The 13490-nt window shown below is 36.6% G+C and overlaps 1 protein-coding gene across 3 annotated transcripts in view; it reads left to right on the top strand.

The window, feature by feature from the left end:
* UBE2W (ubiquitin conjugating enzyme E2 W) overlaps positions 1 to 13490 on the top strand; it is a 66329-nt gene that overhangs the window by 1113 nt on the left and 51726 nt on the right. The gene's annotated exons all lie outside the window — the stretch shown is intronic.

Below are 13490 nucleotides of genomic sequence, written 5' to 3'. Positions count from 1 at the left end.
CCTTTCTCAGACTGCTGCTTCTTTTCTCTTTCTTGTTTTTGTTTTGGTTCAGTATAACACATTTTTTTTTCACTAGTGATGGAACAGCCTAGAAAGAGTGTACAAAATGAATGAAATTAGTTTGTCCTGATAGCTTAGATTTAGTGTAGCTAAAAAAGAGTTAAGGTGTTAGAGCATTGAACTTCATGGGGTGAAAATTCTGCTCGTGAAGTTTAGAAGCATAAAAAACCCTATGGTGTGTCTTCCTGAGTTACTGAAATGAAACAAGATCAAGTACTTGAACATACTGTACAGAATGTTCTTCATTTAGCTGTAGCTTAGACAGATAGTCTGATCTGCCTTCCTTTTGTCAGCTCTATCTGGTAAATGCATTTTTGTAATGCTCTTCTAAGGTTCAGCCTTTAACAAGCATAACTTTAAAATAGAGGGAATGATTTATTAAGTAGTATATTTTACAAAACTGTGAGAACTACAGGGAAATAGTAGTTATGAAACTTGAAGCAGGCACTCTATGGGACTTTGTAAACCTGTGCTGTCCTGCTGTCTCTGGCCTAGTAAATGACCTTCTGCAGCTTGCTTCACCCTTGTTCCTGTTGCTCCCTCTGTAAAGGGGAAATGTTGATTACAATTAAATGAGGTTGTTTGGGATATGTGAATGTCAAATGTTGCCTAAAAGAGGGTAGTACTCACTTCCTGAAAACACTGTCATGGTAGGTCTGCTGTTGTAATTGCTTTCAGTTTAGAAATGCCAGCTGTAAGGTAACACTTTTTTTTTTTTATTACTAGTGTTCTGTTGTCCTTTGATGAGACATTCAAAGAAGCTTAGAGATTTTTTGTCTGTATGTTGCTAGTTGTAGAACATTCTGGTGACTTTTTCCTAAGGTTAGGAAACTACTGATTTAGTAATGTTGTTTAGCAAATTGGAAAAGGAATTGTTAGGTGTTGGTTGTTTTTTTGTTTTTTTTAATATGTTTTTAATAGGAAGTGTAAATGAGAAATTTAGTATTGAACTGTAAAATTAGTCAGCTTCTCAATAGCAGACACCTTTGCAGGTGAGCAAGGTTTCAAGGCTCTGAATTCTTCTATTAATTAACAATTAAATCTTCAGCATGAAAAGCATTTATAAAGAAACTGTTGTGTACCATTTTAAGTGTTTTTCAGTTCAGGATCATATAATTTAGTATTATCAGTACTAACATTTAATATGTAAATTGCCTGACAGAAAAAGATGTCTTTTTTCTGTTTATGTAGAGTGTTTTTAAATACTCAGTGTTTAATTGAAATGTTTGTGCTATCCATTGCAGACTCTAACTATACCAGTAGTCTATCACTGCGGTTTATGGCCATGTTATTTCTATTTCTGATAAGAATTATATATTGATACATTAAAGAAGTTTTAGTTGCTTCTTCAATTGGCTGTAATTGTATACAGCCATGTATGATGTCCTGGGTTAGTTACATCTTATTTTCACAGATCCACCAAAATTTCTCTGAACTTAAAACTAGAGTTACCTGTTCAGCATGCTCTAAGTTAGCCTACAAGGAAGGTTTTGAAACTCTAACAAATCGCCTCTTTTTGCCAGTGGCACTGAACATCAGCCTGAAGAGCTCCTTTGGTTCAGTTGATGGATGCATAGTGATTTGTAAAATTTGTGACTTTGAGCCTTTATGCGTATCATTTAAATTTATTGTGATCTTTGTCTGTGTGGACATTCCTTAATGGTAGTTTTCTGTAATGCTCTTCTTCCAGAATAGTAGAAGCCAATGGTGATGGGATCTTGTGTTTTGTTTTCTGACCACAGTGTTGTGTTGCCCAAAGTGGTGGCTAATTTGCTACTGCTGGATTGGTTTGCATAACTTTAAATGATGTTTGTTTTTCAAGGAAAAAAATTAAAACCCCCAAACAAACCTTGAAGGAAAAGCATTTATTTCAAGGTTTTTCCCAGAAAAACACAAGCTTGTGCAACTTTTCCATGGAAAAAAAGGATTAAAAATAAACAAACACAAAACAAACCCACAGAAAGAAAAAAAACCAACAAACCAACAAAAAATCCAAAACCACATAACCTCCCCTGAAAACAGAAGCAAAACCCCAACCCCCAGAAATATTCTGAGAAGTTTTAAGTAGTGTACAACAAGTGAATAGAATGGATTCGCTTTAGAAAATTTGGTATAACATCTTTAGTAATGTGAACTCGTAAAGCTACAGATAACATGGAAATGCAGCAAATGCTGAGGAAATAATAAGCAATAAACAGTTGCTCTCAGAACAGCTGGAGAAACAGCCTGTATTAAGAAGTGTGGGTAGAAAGTAGCACCAAGGAAGTTCAGTTGAAAATGCGCAGAAAATACATCATTGCTGTACAGAGTGTTAGATAATTAAGGCCTTTCCCTCAACCCCCAGAATGTCAGCTATTTGCATCTTAAACTTGGAAGACTGACTTTATCTTTAATGCTGACATCTTAATTACCATTGTTTTACATTTCCCCTCCTTTCAGTTTTAATACCAGATGACTTTAAACTGTAAATTACGATTTGACATCTTTATTTGCTTTCACAAATGCATCTATGGGAACAGGTTTAGGTTTGTGTTTTATTACCCAGAATAACCTCATGTCTTTTCTTTAAAATTAGGCACATGAGAGTTGTACATGTAGGTATTTAAATCTGACTAAATAGAGCTACTGTAGTTAATAACACAACCACCTTTAGTCAAGAGTGTAGAATGTCAGCTTTCACCATCCGTTTGTGTAATCAGGATTTTATTTTTCTTTGCTCTTGAAAACTGCCTGTGGGCGGGCTGCCATCAAAATACATGCACACATCAAAATCAAGTGCTACTTGAGAAGTCTTGTTTCAGCAATAGTTTCTTTTTAAATAAATGTCTAAACAGGCATTTAATAAAATAATTGTTCTAGGTGACAATGCAGAATTCATGTTACAGTTTGAGATCACCAGGACCTTTTATCACAAAACACAAGTCAGTAGCAATGGAAAAGGTTCCCACAATTTTCACCCAGTGGGGTAGGGGATGGGGAAAATGCATTCAGCCCACTGACATGTCAAGAAAAATTATATATGCTTTTGGGTAAACTTACCTGGTTCTATTCTTTATCTGCTCTTGGGTCTTTTTTTACCTGTCCTAGTCTTAGTGGAAGTTCTATGTTTCCAGCTGTTCTCAGAACAGTTACTTATTGCTTTATCTTCAATATTGTCAGCTTTTTTATTTAATAATTTGGGAATAATTTTTTTCTTTATTTAATTTGGCAGCTTTGTCCAGGAAAAAGTTCTAAACTATTTTTAATATATTTTCCAAAAAATACCAGACAAACCCAGCCTTAATCAAGGGAAGCTTTCAGTCAACTGAAACTTCAGTGATGATGCATTTGTTCTGTACTGTGAAATGTCACAGTATGGGATGCTATTTGTGTTGTTCAAACAAAATATTTGAGAAATAAAAAGAAAATTAGTGGTTACTGTAACTATATAATAAATTCTGGGACATGGACACAGTGAAGTTATTGGTGGTAACGTCTTGAAGTATGTAGTGGTGCCACTGGTAAAAAAGTGTTGAAGATAAAAATTTCAGTAATTTTTTACAGAAATTTTTGAAAATGCAAGTCCGTAATTGAGACCAGAATGGGTGGAGAGTAAGATACATTTCTTTTGTCCACTAAGAATTTGTTAGTCCTTTATGTAACCTTCAGTTATCAGTCTATACTGATGTGTTCCATATTAGCTTTGGCATGTAGCCAAGCTAGAGTAAAAGAATATAAATGCAAAATATATGAGTATTTAACCAAGATGAGGTAGTTCAGTCTTGGTTTTCTTTGTTTTTTTTTAAATAAACTTTAAATCAATTGAATATCAGGTGAAATTTAAAATTGAAAAGTCTTTAAGTCAGTAAAGAGAAATAAAAGTTATGGCTTTAGGCCCTAAGAAGTCTCTCTTGCTTTTTTTTTTTTTCATCTGCTTACATAAATAGAATTTTGGGAAACACTTTGCTGTGCAGCAGCTGCACAATTTTTGTGGTGGAATGGAAGAATTCACTTCTGAAAAAGGAAGAAGTGGTAGGCAAATTTACTGAAACCAGTGTCCCTGAGTGTTATCACCAACCTTTCTTCCAAAAAGACCAACTATATAGCTAAAATACAGAAAACCATGAATGCTTTCAAGCTGTCACATTGTATGTTGGTACCTTATGAATACATCTATGGTTTAAATCAAGAAAATAAAAGTATGGTTATTTATTGTAAAGAATAGTTATTCCATCTGATTGTTTAGTGGTGTGCTTGTATTTGCTCTTAGGCCTAGCTATTTGAGCTCTGAGTAGGGGAGAAGACAAAACAATAGATTTGCAAAAGCCAGGGAATGTTGTCTTGTTAAGCTGCTCCCTTGGAAAGTTCTGCGAGTTTGTAATTAATAAGCTAAAGCAGCTTAGCTCAAACAATGTGTGAAACTCTGTGATCAAGCACTTTCTTTAATTGTTTGCTCAAATTCTACTGAGCTAAGGCTTTCAGACTAAAGGATCTTCACTATAAATTATGCAGGTATAATTTACCTGGTGAATACTCCCACAGATTTTGTGGTTAAATTACCCCTATTAAAATGAAAGAGAGAATGCGCAACTTCTATTGAACTTAGCCGTGGTTATAGCTGTGGTCAACAAATACAAATGTGTTCAGTATTATCACCATGTCTCTTATGTAGCCTTGTTTTACAGCTAAGAGACAAGCTTTCGAGCAGCTTGCAGTCTGAAGTTTCCACTGGGGCAGAGGACAGCAAAGGTCTCTTGCTCAGTACTTGGAGCCAGAAGTTTTGTGCATCTTGCATTGTTTTGAAGAGGTTTTGTCTTTTGAAGGGAAGAACAGCTAATATTACCCATTCATTGAATCCTGCATAGCTTCATTTATTAAAAAAAAAGGAAATAAAATAGGTTAAGTAAAAAGAGCCAGTAAGAACCTTTTGTGATAGAATGAAGGTCATATAATGTGTCTTCTGCCTGCTTTTGATAGTTGAGGGCTTTCAGAAGGTATTCTGGAGTCTGCCAGCCTTTGCAGTATTTTTTTCTTTGTTTTTGTTTTTCCTCTGAGGTCACCTTAATCACTAGAATGAAAAACAGGTATCAGTCCAGGGTGGCAGAGCAAGAAGGGAGAGAACCCCATCATTTGCTTTCCTGGGAGCAGTATTAATGTGTTAAAGGACAGAAGTTAATGATGGTAGAGCATGAATTGTAAGACATCTTTTTTTATAATTAATGCTCTGATTGGTGCTACTAGCTATTCATCCTTTCATACACAGTATTAAAAAATAATTGTTTCTTCTTGGGTGATTACAAATACAAAGTTGTTCATCCTTTTGTATTCAGCTTAATTAGAAATACTGCTTGGATCAGCCCCAGGAAGACAATCCTGTATATATGTCAATAGATGTTTACTAGAGTATAGCAAATATTGTCTCTAAAAGTCTGCTGGAATAAAATGCTTAATAGAATTTAATTTTACTTGTTCACGTAGATTTATGTATTTCTTTTTGATTAGAAATTGGTGGCTACTAGTGAGAAGGAACAAGGAAGCTGAATGGATTGAATTTTCCTAAGTTAGGAATTCTCTCCCTGTCATATTTAGGGATACAGATTTGATGATGATTTAAATCTTATAGTTTGCGTCTTCCAACATTTTGCCCCTTTTCTTTCCTAAAGGCTTTTTGTCAGAATGTAGCGTTTTATCTTGGTTATCAGTCTTTCGAATGACTTCTAAAAGGATGAGAAATTCCAAGGTAAATATTTGGTTGCCCTCATTGTGCTAGCCCATGCTATTGTCTTAAATGCGTTTCTTTAGCTGAAGCAGTTAAAATAGTGCCAGACTCTTGTCATTTAAAGATAATTTGTGTTTGATTTCTTAATACTGTGTGAGGTTTGTGCTTGGTGTTGGTACATTTGAAGTCTCCATTTATAAAGCAAATGACTAGCTTGGCAGTCTTTTTTTTTTTATTAGTGGATTTCACTTAAATTTGCTTTAAAATGACAAGTTCATGCTAAAAAAATTGGATTATCTGGCAAGAAGCTTTTCTGAAAGTGTTTTGTTTGTGTGTGGTTCTTGATTTATCTTTAATTATACTGTAGTTCTGATTTCAAGTTGATCTTACCTCTTAGTGAGTTTGTTAAACATACCACTCTGTTTAGAAGAGGACTGTGTTGCTTCCAGTCAAATATTGTAGAATATTTTGGAGCATGTGAAGTTAATATTCTGTTAGTGAAGCGAGAAATCAACAATCCTTCCCCTCCAATGCCTAACCTAGTGAAATTTTTAAATGCCCAGAAGAACAAAGGATTAGTGGTAGAAACTTATTTGTAAGTAGCTAGTTAAAAGATTAATGTGTTGCCTTTTGGCTCTTTTATAAAGAGCAAAATGTACAAAATGCCTGTCATTCAGAACTTGAAGTATGGATTGGTCTGGGAAAATGACATTAGAACTGGGTTGCCAGATGTTAACATGTTTTATTAGGAATGAGGAGGAGGAGGAGACTAATCTGCTTCTGCATTCTCAGTACAGATTGAAAACCCGATATTCAGCCAAAAATAGATAAAACCGAAAAACAATTCTTCAAATCCTGGCATAATTTTTTTTTGTTTGGACAGAGTATTTTGTGAAGCTGTGTTGTTGTGTGTCCTGCTGAAACTTTAATTGGGCACATCCAGACAATTCTCTTTTTTTCCTCCTCTGGGCCTTGATTAAAAGTTACCGGAAGAACTTTGATTAGGAAAAATTCACACAGGAGTATAATAATCAAGTATGTGCATTGCTTGGGAGTTTGGGCCAGATTATTTCTCCTGAGCTGTAGGATACGCTCTGCAGGGGCTTTCTTGAGTGACCCGATTCATTAGGAAACAAATGATTTTTTAATTTGTTGGGACTTTTCATCTCTTTAGATTTTCTTGAGTGGCTTTTTTTCTTAAAATGTCACCATTTTTAATCTTGTTTCTCTTCATTTTGAGAGCTTTTTGGTATTTAAAGGCAAGGTTAGAGAGTAGCATGCAGTAAATTTCAGCAATACTCAAACTGCTTAAAACATTTTTTCTGTAGACGAGTTGTGTTTGAAAAACAGGAGTATTACTCAGTGTTTAGGACTTTATATTCTGGATTTGAGATTCTTTTCAGTAGAAATGTGTGAATGGAAGAACCAAAATACTGAAAATAGAGTTGGTCGTGGTCTTACTCTCAGGCTAGTAGGTTGTACTGGCAGGCTAGCAACAGCTTTGCTTATGAATCAGCTTGGTGGTGTTGTAACAACAGTAGTGTTACAGCCTGCTAACAGCTCCTCTTGTTCGGGTACAAGGTTCCCGTTTGTCTCTTGCATGCAGAAACTTATTCAAAACAGAAAAGATGTTTTTTTGTGAAATATTTTGGGACTTGACTGGGCAAGGAGGTGACAGCCTATAGCTCATAAGTGAAATGTAAATTATTTGCCATGACTGCTTCCTAGTACTGACTGGTTTTTGTGCTAACAGAGTTTGTTGGCTACATTTATATCTTTGGGTGTGGAAGGGAATCATTGGTAATTACAGAAGAAATATTGTTAGGTGTCCCTGGGGTGCAGCTGCTTTACCAGCATAGAATAGAAGAATCAATCCCTGTGGGATTAATTTTTAATTTTTAACTATATATGAGTTAGTTTTTCTTCCTCTTTGATATCCAAACCAGATAAGATTTGACTTTACAGTGTCTAAGAAGGCTTGGCCTTGGAAGGCTACTCCTTTCTTACATCACAGCAACAAAGAGAAAGGAATTAAAAGTGTATGGAAATAGAAGGATTCTAACAGAATTCACGTTCAGATGTTTTGGGCACCCATGCTTTCTAGTCTGTGAAGTTGCTATTCCGTCTTTCTTATATCCCCTGATACTACCTAACTGAGCAGTGCTAGTGAAAGTCCCTGCCACTCCAGGTGAAAAGGCCACTGCATTCCAGCTTAATCACCCATCACAGCTTGTTTTTGTGGTAAAAGGTGTGGTGGTGGAACATTTCCTCCGACAGAAATGAAGGAAAGCTGTTGCCCATTTTCGAAGCTGTTTGCCCATTTTTGACGTTTTGCTCTACTGGTAGGTTTCTGCTCTACTGTTAGAAAAAAATTGCTTTTTCCCCAGCAGTTTTCTGACAGACTCATACCACTACTCTTAATATATCCTGCCATGTATTGAATCTCCTGGTGGTTTAATCAGCTCAGCATTTCTTCCTTCCTTTCTTTCTAAAAAGAAATGTCTCTAAAATAAGACTTTCAAGTCGATATTAAGGGTTGTTCATCATAGGTAAAATATTTGACTAAGATGGTGTATTGTTTATTTTACCCACTTAAGATATTACTCATTTAAAACCCTGTGCATTTTGTGCAGAATGTCTTGAAACTACAGAAAGTGGAATATTCAAGAATTGCAAAGATATCACAGTTGAATATACTCATTGATCTTTCCTCAATTTTATTTTCTTTATATAATTTACCTTCATAAAGTTCATAGTTTCAGCTCTGAGGTGATAGTAAGTCAGGAGTATGGGCGCATGGTCAAACTTGATTGGATTATGGTGTTGATATTTTAACTGCTAATCAACAGTGCCAGTGTTAACAGTGTATGCATGCTTTGCCTGCTGCAGTTATGAAGCATAGCGCATTAATTGAAACAATATTCATTGACTGTCTTAGTTGCCCTCAGCTATATGTACATAATGCATACTTGGTAGTGACTCTTATAACTAAGGGTGCCTTGCTTTTTCACTGTAGACATTTTTGTTTGCATATAACTTTGTTAAACTTTAACTCTGTGGGCCCTAGTTTTCCTAGGGAGTGGCAAAGCTGATGTAAGAGTTTGGCAGTGGGCTTAGAACTGGAAATAGACACCTGATATTGTGATACTCCTTTTTAAAGGCATTAAGAAAGGCATGTAAAAATTGCCTACAAGGACCTGATAAGTTTTCATTGCAGGGGAGGAAAATATCTTTGATCTGCGCCATTGCACTGTGGGGGATTGTGGTTAAAGTCTGTCTATCTGTCTGACCATGGGTATGATACTTGGTTTTGGTAGAATCGGAAAATGATCCCTGGTTTTGGAGAATGTGATGGTAATATTGCCATATATGCTTTAGGAATATGGGTTATTGCCTTTTGAGTTACTTGACAGGGACAAAGAGACCAGTGAAATAATTCTGTATTTGTTAGAAAGCATTTATGTGATATATAACATGTAACTCAGTGGTGCACAGCAGCTCAACTATCTGATTATAGAAGATGCTTTCTGAAATACTTATGTTGCTGACTTTCAAACCTCCTCCTGTCCTAAATTGCTATCCTCTTCCCCTTTTCACATACTGCATCTTTTTGTATGCTTCTGCCCTGCTTTCTGCTTCTTTATGGGATTCACCAGGAATCAACACAAGTGAGAATTCCGTGATGGTATTTGAGAACTCGTTACCACACCACTTCCACAGGTGTCCAAGTAAGATGTGTGTCAGTTTTGAGAAGAAGTATGTATTTTTGCTTAGTAAAGGTGCTAGAAGATACTGGCTTCAGAGATACATTTAACTGGAACCATGACAGACATTGAGTGTTGGCTGTCGGGATTGAAATGTTAGAGATTGTTGTGAGCTGTCTGGGGAGCAGCAGGAATTTTACTCCTTTGGCACCAGTTAATGTTTTTGCTTTTTGCTCCATATGCTTGGAGAAGTCTTATGAGCTGGACAGTTTAGAAAATCTGTGGAGGATAACCAAAGGGCTCGCACAAATGCAGTTTGACAGAATAAGCAACAAAATACAAGCCATTGCTGTGTCAGTCATGTCTCAACTACTGGCATAAACTCTCTTTTGGAACGGATGTTTGCATCAGTGTTAAGCTGTGTTCTTTGATTTCATCCTTGAGTCAACGTTTCCTGTAGAGGCAGGTAAGTCAAGTAATCTGTGTTTCAGAGACTTTCACCTTTTTGAAAATACTTGTGTAAACTACTGGTTATGTTACTACTCATTGCCTTTTTCAGCTGGTTATTTCTTTAGTTGAAAGACTGTGGTGCTACCCAGTCTTGGGTTTCTGATCTTCCTACTCTGGCGTTCTGTTTCTGTCTAGATAGTGAATTGATGTTTCAAGTTAAGATTGCCTGTGCATCCTTCATTTATCCCCCTTTACATAAATAACTCCATCACTGCAGTCTGTGTTTTCTTTTGCAGTCTCTCTAAATAGAAAGTGGACAAGCAGGAAGGGAGCTTCTGTATAAAATCTTATGATGGGTTAGCAGAAATGTTGGAAAGATGGTCTTGTGATGTGAAAAGAACAGCTCCCAAGAGCGTATCAGCGTATAGAAAACATCTGTTTGGAGGCTGTTGTGGGAGTGAGTAGCTGCACTAGCTTATATATTGGTTTAAAGGGGCTGGCTAAGAGGCTGAAAGCAACTTGAGTATGTAATGAAAAGAAAGGTATTCTCGATTTGTGGTAAAAAAAAAAGCAAAACCAATAATGGTATTGACTTCAGATGTCCATGTCGCAACATGGGCTGGAGATATGTAAATAAAAGACTCCTGGTTATAAATAGTGTTGAAGAGATAAAGGTTTCCAGAAGAAAATGCAAATTTACAGTGGCAAGCTTTCTCAATATGGAAAAAAATAAATAGGAATAATAGTAAAAGGCAGTATCACTACAGGAGGAGCTATTTGTAACTTGAAGACTTTGTACAGAACAGAAAACTGACTGCTGAAGCTCAGTATGAAAGGAAGGAACAAGCGTGTAAGAGTGAAATCTACCCGTTGTTCGCTGTTTTAAATTACCAGATTTCATTGACCTCACTTGTAGTAGTGTGTGCAGTTCTGGTGTCCTCAACAAAAAAAAGGACATGGAACTGTTGGAACAAGTCCAGAGGAGGGCCACAAGGTTGATCGGGGCACTGTAGCACCTCCCGTATGAAGACAGGCTGAGAAAGATGGGGCTGTTCAGCCTGGAGAAGAGAAGGCTGCGTGGAGACCTCATAGCAGCCTTCCGGTATCTGAAGGGGGGCCTATGAGGATGCTGGGGATGGACTATTCATTAGAAACTGTAGAGATAGGACAAGTGGTAACAGGTTAAAACTTAGGGGAAGTTTAGATTGGATATAAGGAAGTTCTTTACTGTAAGGATGGTGAGGCACTGGAATAGATTGCCCAAGGAAGCTGTGAATGCTCCATCCCTGGTGATGTTCAAGGCCAGGTTGGACAGAGCCTTGGGAGGCATGGTTTAGTGTGAGGTGTCCCTGCCCATGGCAGGAGAGTTGGAACTTGATGATCTTAAGGTCCTTTCCAACCCTAACTATTCTATGATTCTATGAAAAGCACTAAGAGAAGTTTTTATAAATCACTAGAAAGATGAAGGGATAAGACTGTGAATAGAAAAGCAGAAAATACATGACGCAGTTAAATGAACAACAAATCATGCCAAATAAAAAGGACAGAGCTTAAATGTATATAAATAGCAATAGCAGCCTGAGCAAGAAAACAAAGTGACATGAACTACTGTTGCAGGGTATGAATCTGGAAATTGCAGCAAAAATAGAAGTATGGCAGGGGTAGGAGGAAAGCACTGACAGCTGGAACAGTACTACTGCAAAACACGCATTGTACTAGGAAGATAGAAATGAAGGGAACATTTGCAGGTTAGTACTAATCATAACAGTGCTATAGATAGCCAGTAATGTGTGTTTGAAAAAAGATCACTTGAGTCAAAACCACTTTGTTTTGCCTTTTTTCTATACTAGGTTTCTGAATTTATAGTAGTCTTTCACTGTCTGGCTGAAATGTGAGCAAAGGTCTTGGGAGTGCCTTTAGATAGCTTGTTCTTGAAAATGTATTGTGACACTAGTCATCAGGTACCTTAGTGGAAATAGGAGACAAATGCCACTGTGGCTAATAATGTAGATTTTTCCTGGCTGGTGTAGCTGACTGGTTCTACATAGCTCCATGCTCCCCCCCACCCAAGTTCAGAAAATCAAGATGATCTGGTTAAATAGTTATATTTTAAATCATCTTATATTAAAACTAGAATTACATTGGTCCTGCTGGTTTGTTTTAAACTGAGCAAAAGAATAAACAAAATGGTTCTGGAAATAGGGTACGTAAATAAACTTCTGTAATCTAAAGAAAGTGAAATAAACTGAGGAGCTCAAGGAGATGAAGGAAGGCTGAAATTTCTTTAAGTGAAGGATGCTAACCCAGTACTGAAATCTTAACCACAAGTAAAAGGAAGAGGAAGATGTTGCAGGAAGAGCCACTGAAGGCAAAGGTAGTTGAGCTGGATGAAGATCTCACCAGGAATATGAAGAGTAAGTAAAGAGTCTGTAGGTGTACACTTTAGAAGAATTAATAAATAGGAACAGCTTCCTTTGATGCCTGGAATTGGGAGAGATAGTAGGAACTTACGGGAATGAATTTAAATTGGGTCATTTAGGAACAATTGACAATTTGATTTTTTTTTTCCTAATTATATACACTTTTAAGAATAAATAAAGTTTTACTTCTGAATGTTTGCTGAATGTTGTTTAGTATAACCTGAATGTGGATGTATAAGTTACATGAGGAGGTACAGCACTTTGGGTATTTAAGGAGACATTAAGGTATTTAATTACCTTGATACTTAAGGAAGCATCCCTGGCAGCGTTCAAGGCCAGGTTGCATGGGCTTTGAGCAACCTCGTTTAGTGGAAGGTGTCCTTGCCCATGGCAGGGGGGTTGGACCTAGAAAATGTCCAAGGTCCCTTCCAAGCCAAATCATTCTGTGACAGATTCAGTATCTTTTAGACATTGGATATTGTGTCAGTCACTAGGATCTTTCTGTCTGGGTTGATTTTATTTAATTTTTTTTCCCATTGTGTTTAAGTATCTGAATCTGAGGGCTTTTTTTTGATGTTATTTTGAGCGAGTTTCCAGGTGATAAATGCTATTTTTATTCTTGTACTGTCATGTGACAGGTTGGCTTCTGCAGATCACTGAACCAAATAGTTTCTGATACCTATATGAATAAATAGACAATTAACTTGTGAGTTTCTAGATAAAAAGTAACCAAAATAGGTTTTGGAAGAAGAATCACACTGAACTGATGTGATTTACTCCTCTTACTGTGTGGTAACTATTGTAAAAGAGAAGCAGGAGCTGTATTCTGACTGGGCAAGTATCTTTTATTTGTGTTAGTGTGACATTTGAATAAGTACAGAAGAAAAATGTGGTATAAACCACTCTTTGTATCTCTTTTGTTTGTTTTATTAGTCGCAAAGACCACATCTCAAGGTATCACAGTTGTAGTTTGGTTGTAGTAAAATAACTCTAGTTTCGACTGTGTCTCTGATTGGGAGAGGGCATTTGTCAAGCTGAGTGGACTTACCAGAGGGTATTTTGAGGGCAGTCTGCATTGGCTTGAAAGAATTATGTGTTTAGTTGAGTAGATACTGGGGAAGGCTAAAAATAAGTTGAAATAAGTATAAGAATTCTCTG

The sequence above is a fragment of the Pezoporus wallicus genome, unplaced genomic scaffold, assembly GCF_028554395.1.
Source record: "Pezoporus wallicus isolate ANWC-B61680 ecotype Strahan unplaced genomic scaffold, APGP_CSIRO_Pwel_v1 contig_4131, whole genome shotgun sequence".
NCBI classification, from domain to species: Eukaryota; Metazoa; Chordata; class Aves; order Psittaciformes; family Psittacidae; genus Pezoporus; species Pezoporus wallicus.
Note: the sequence above shows the minus strand (reverse complement) of the source record. Positions and strands in the feature narration are given on the sequence as shown.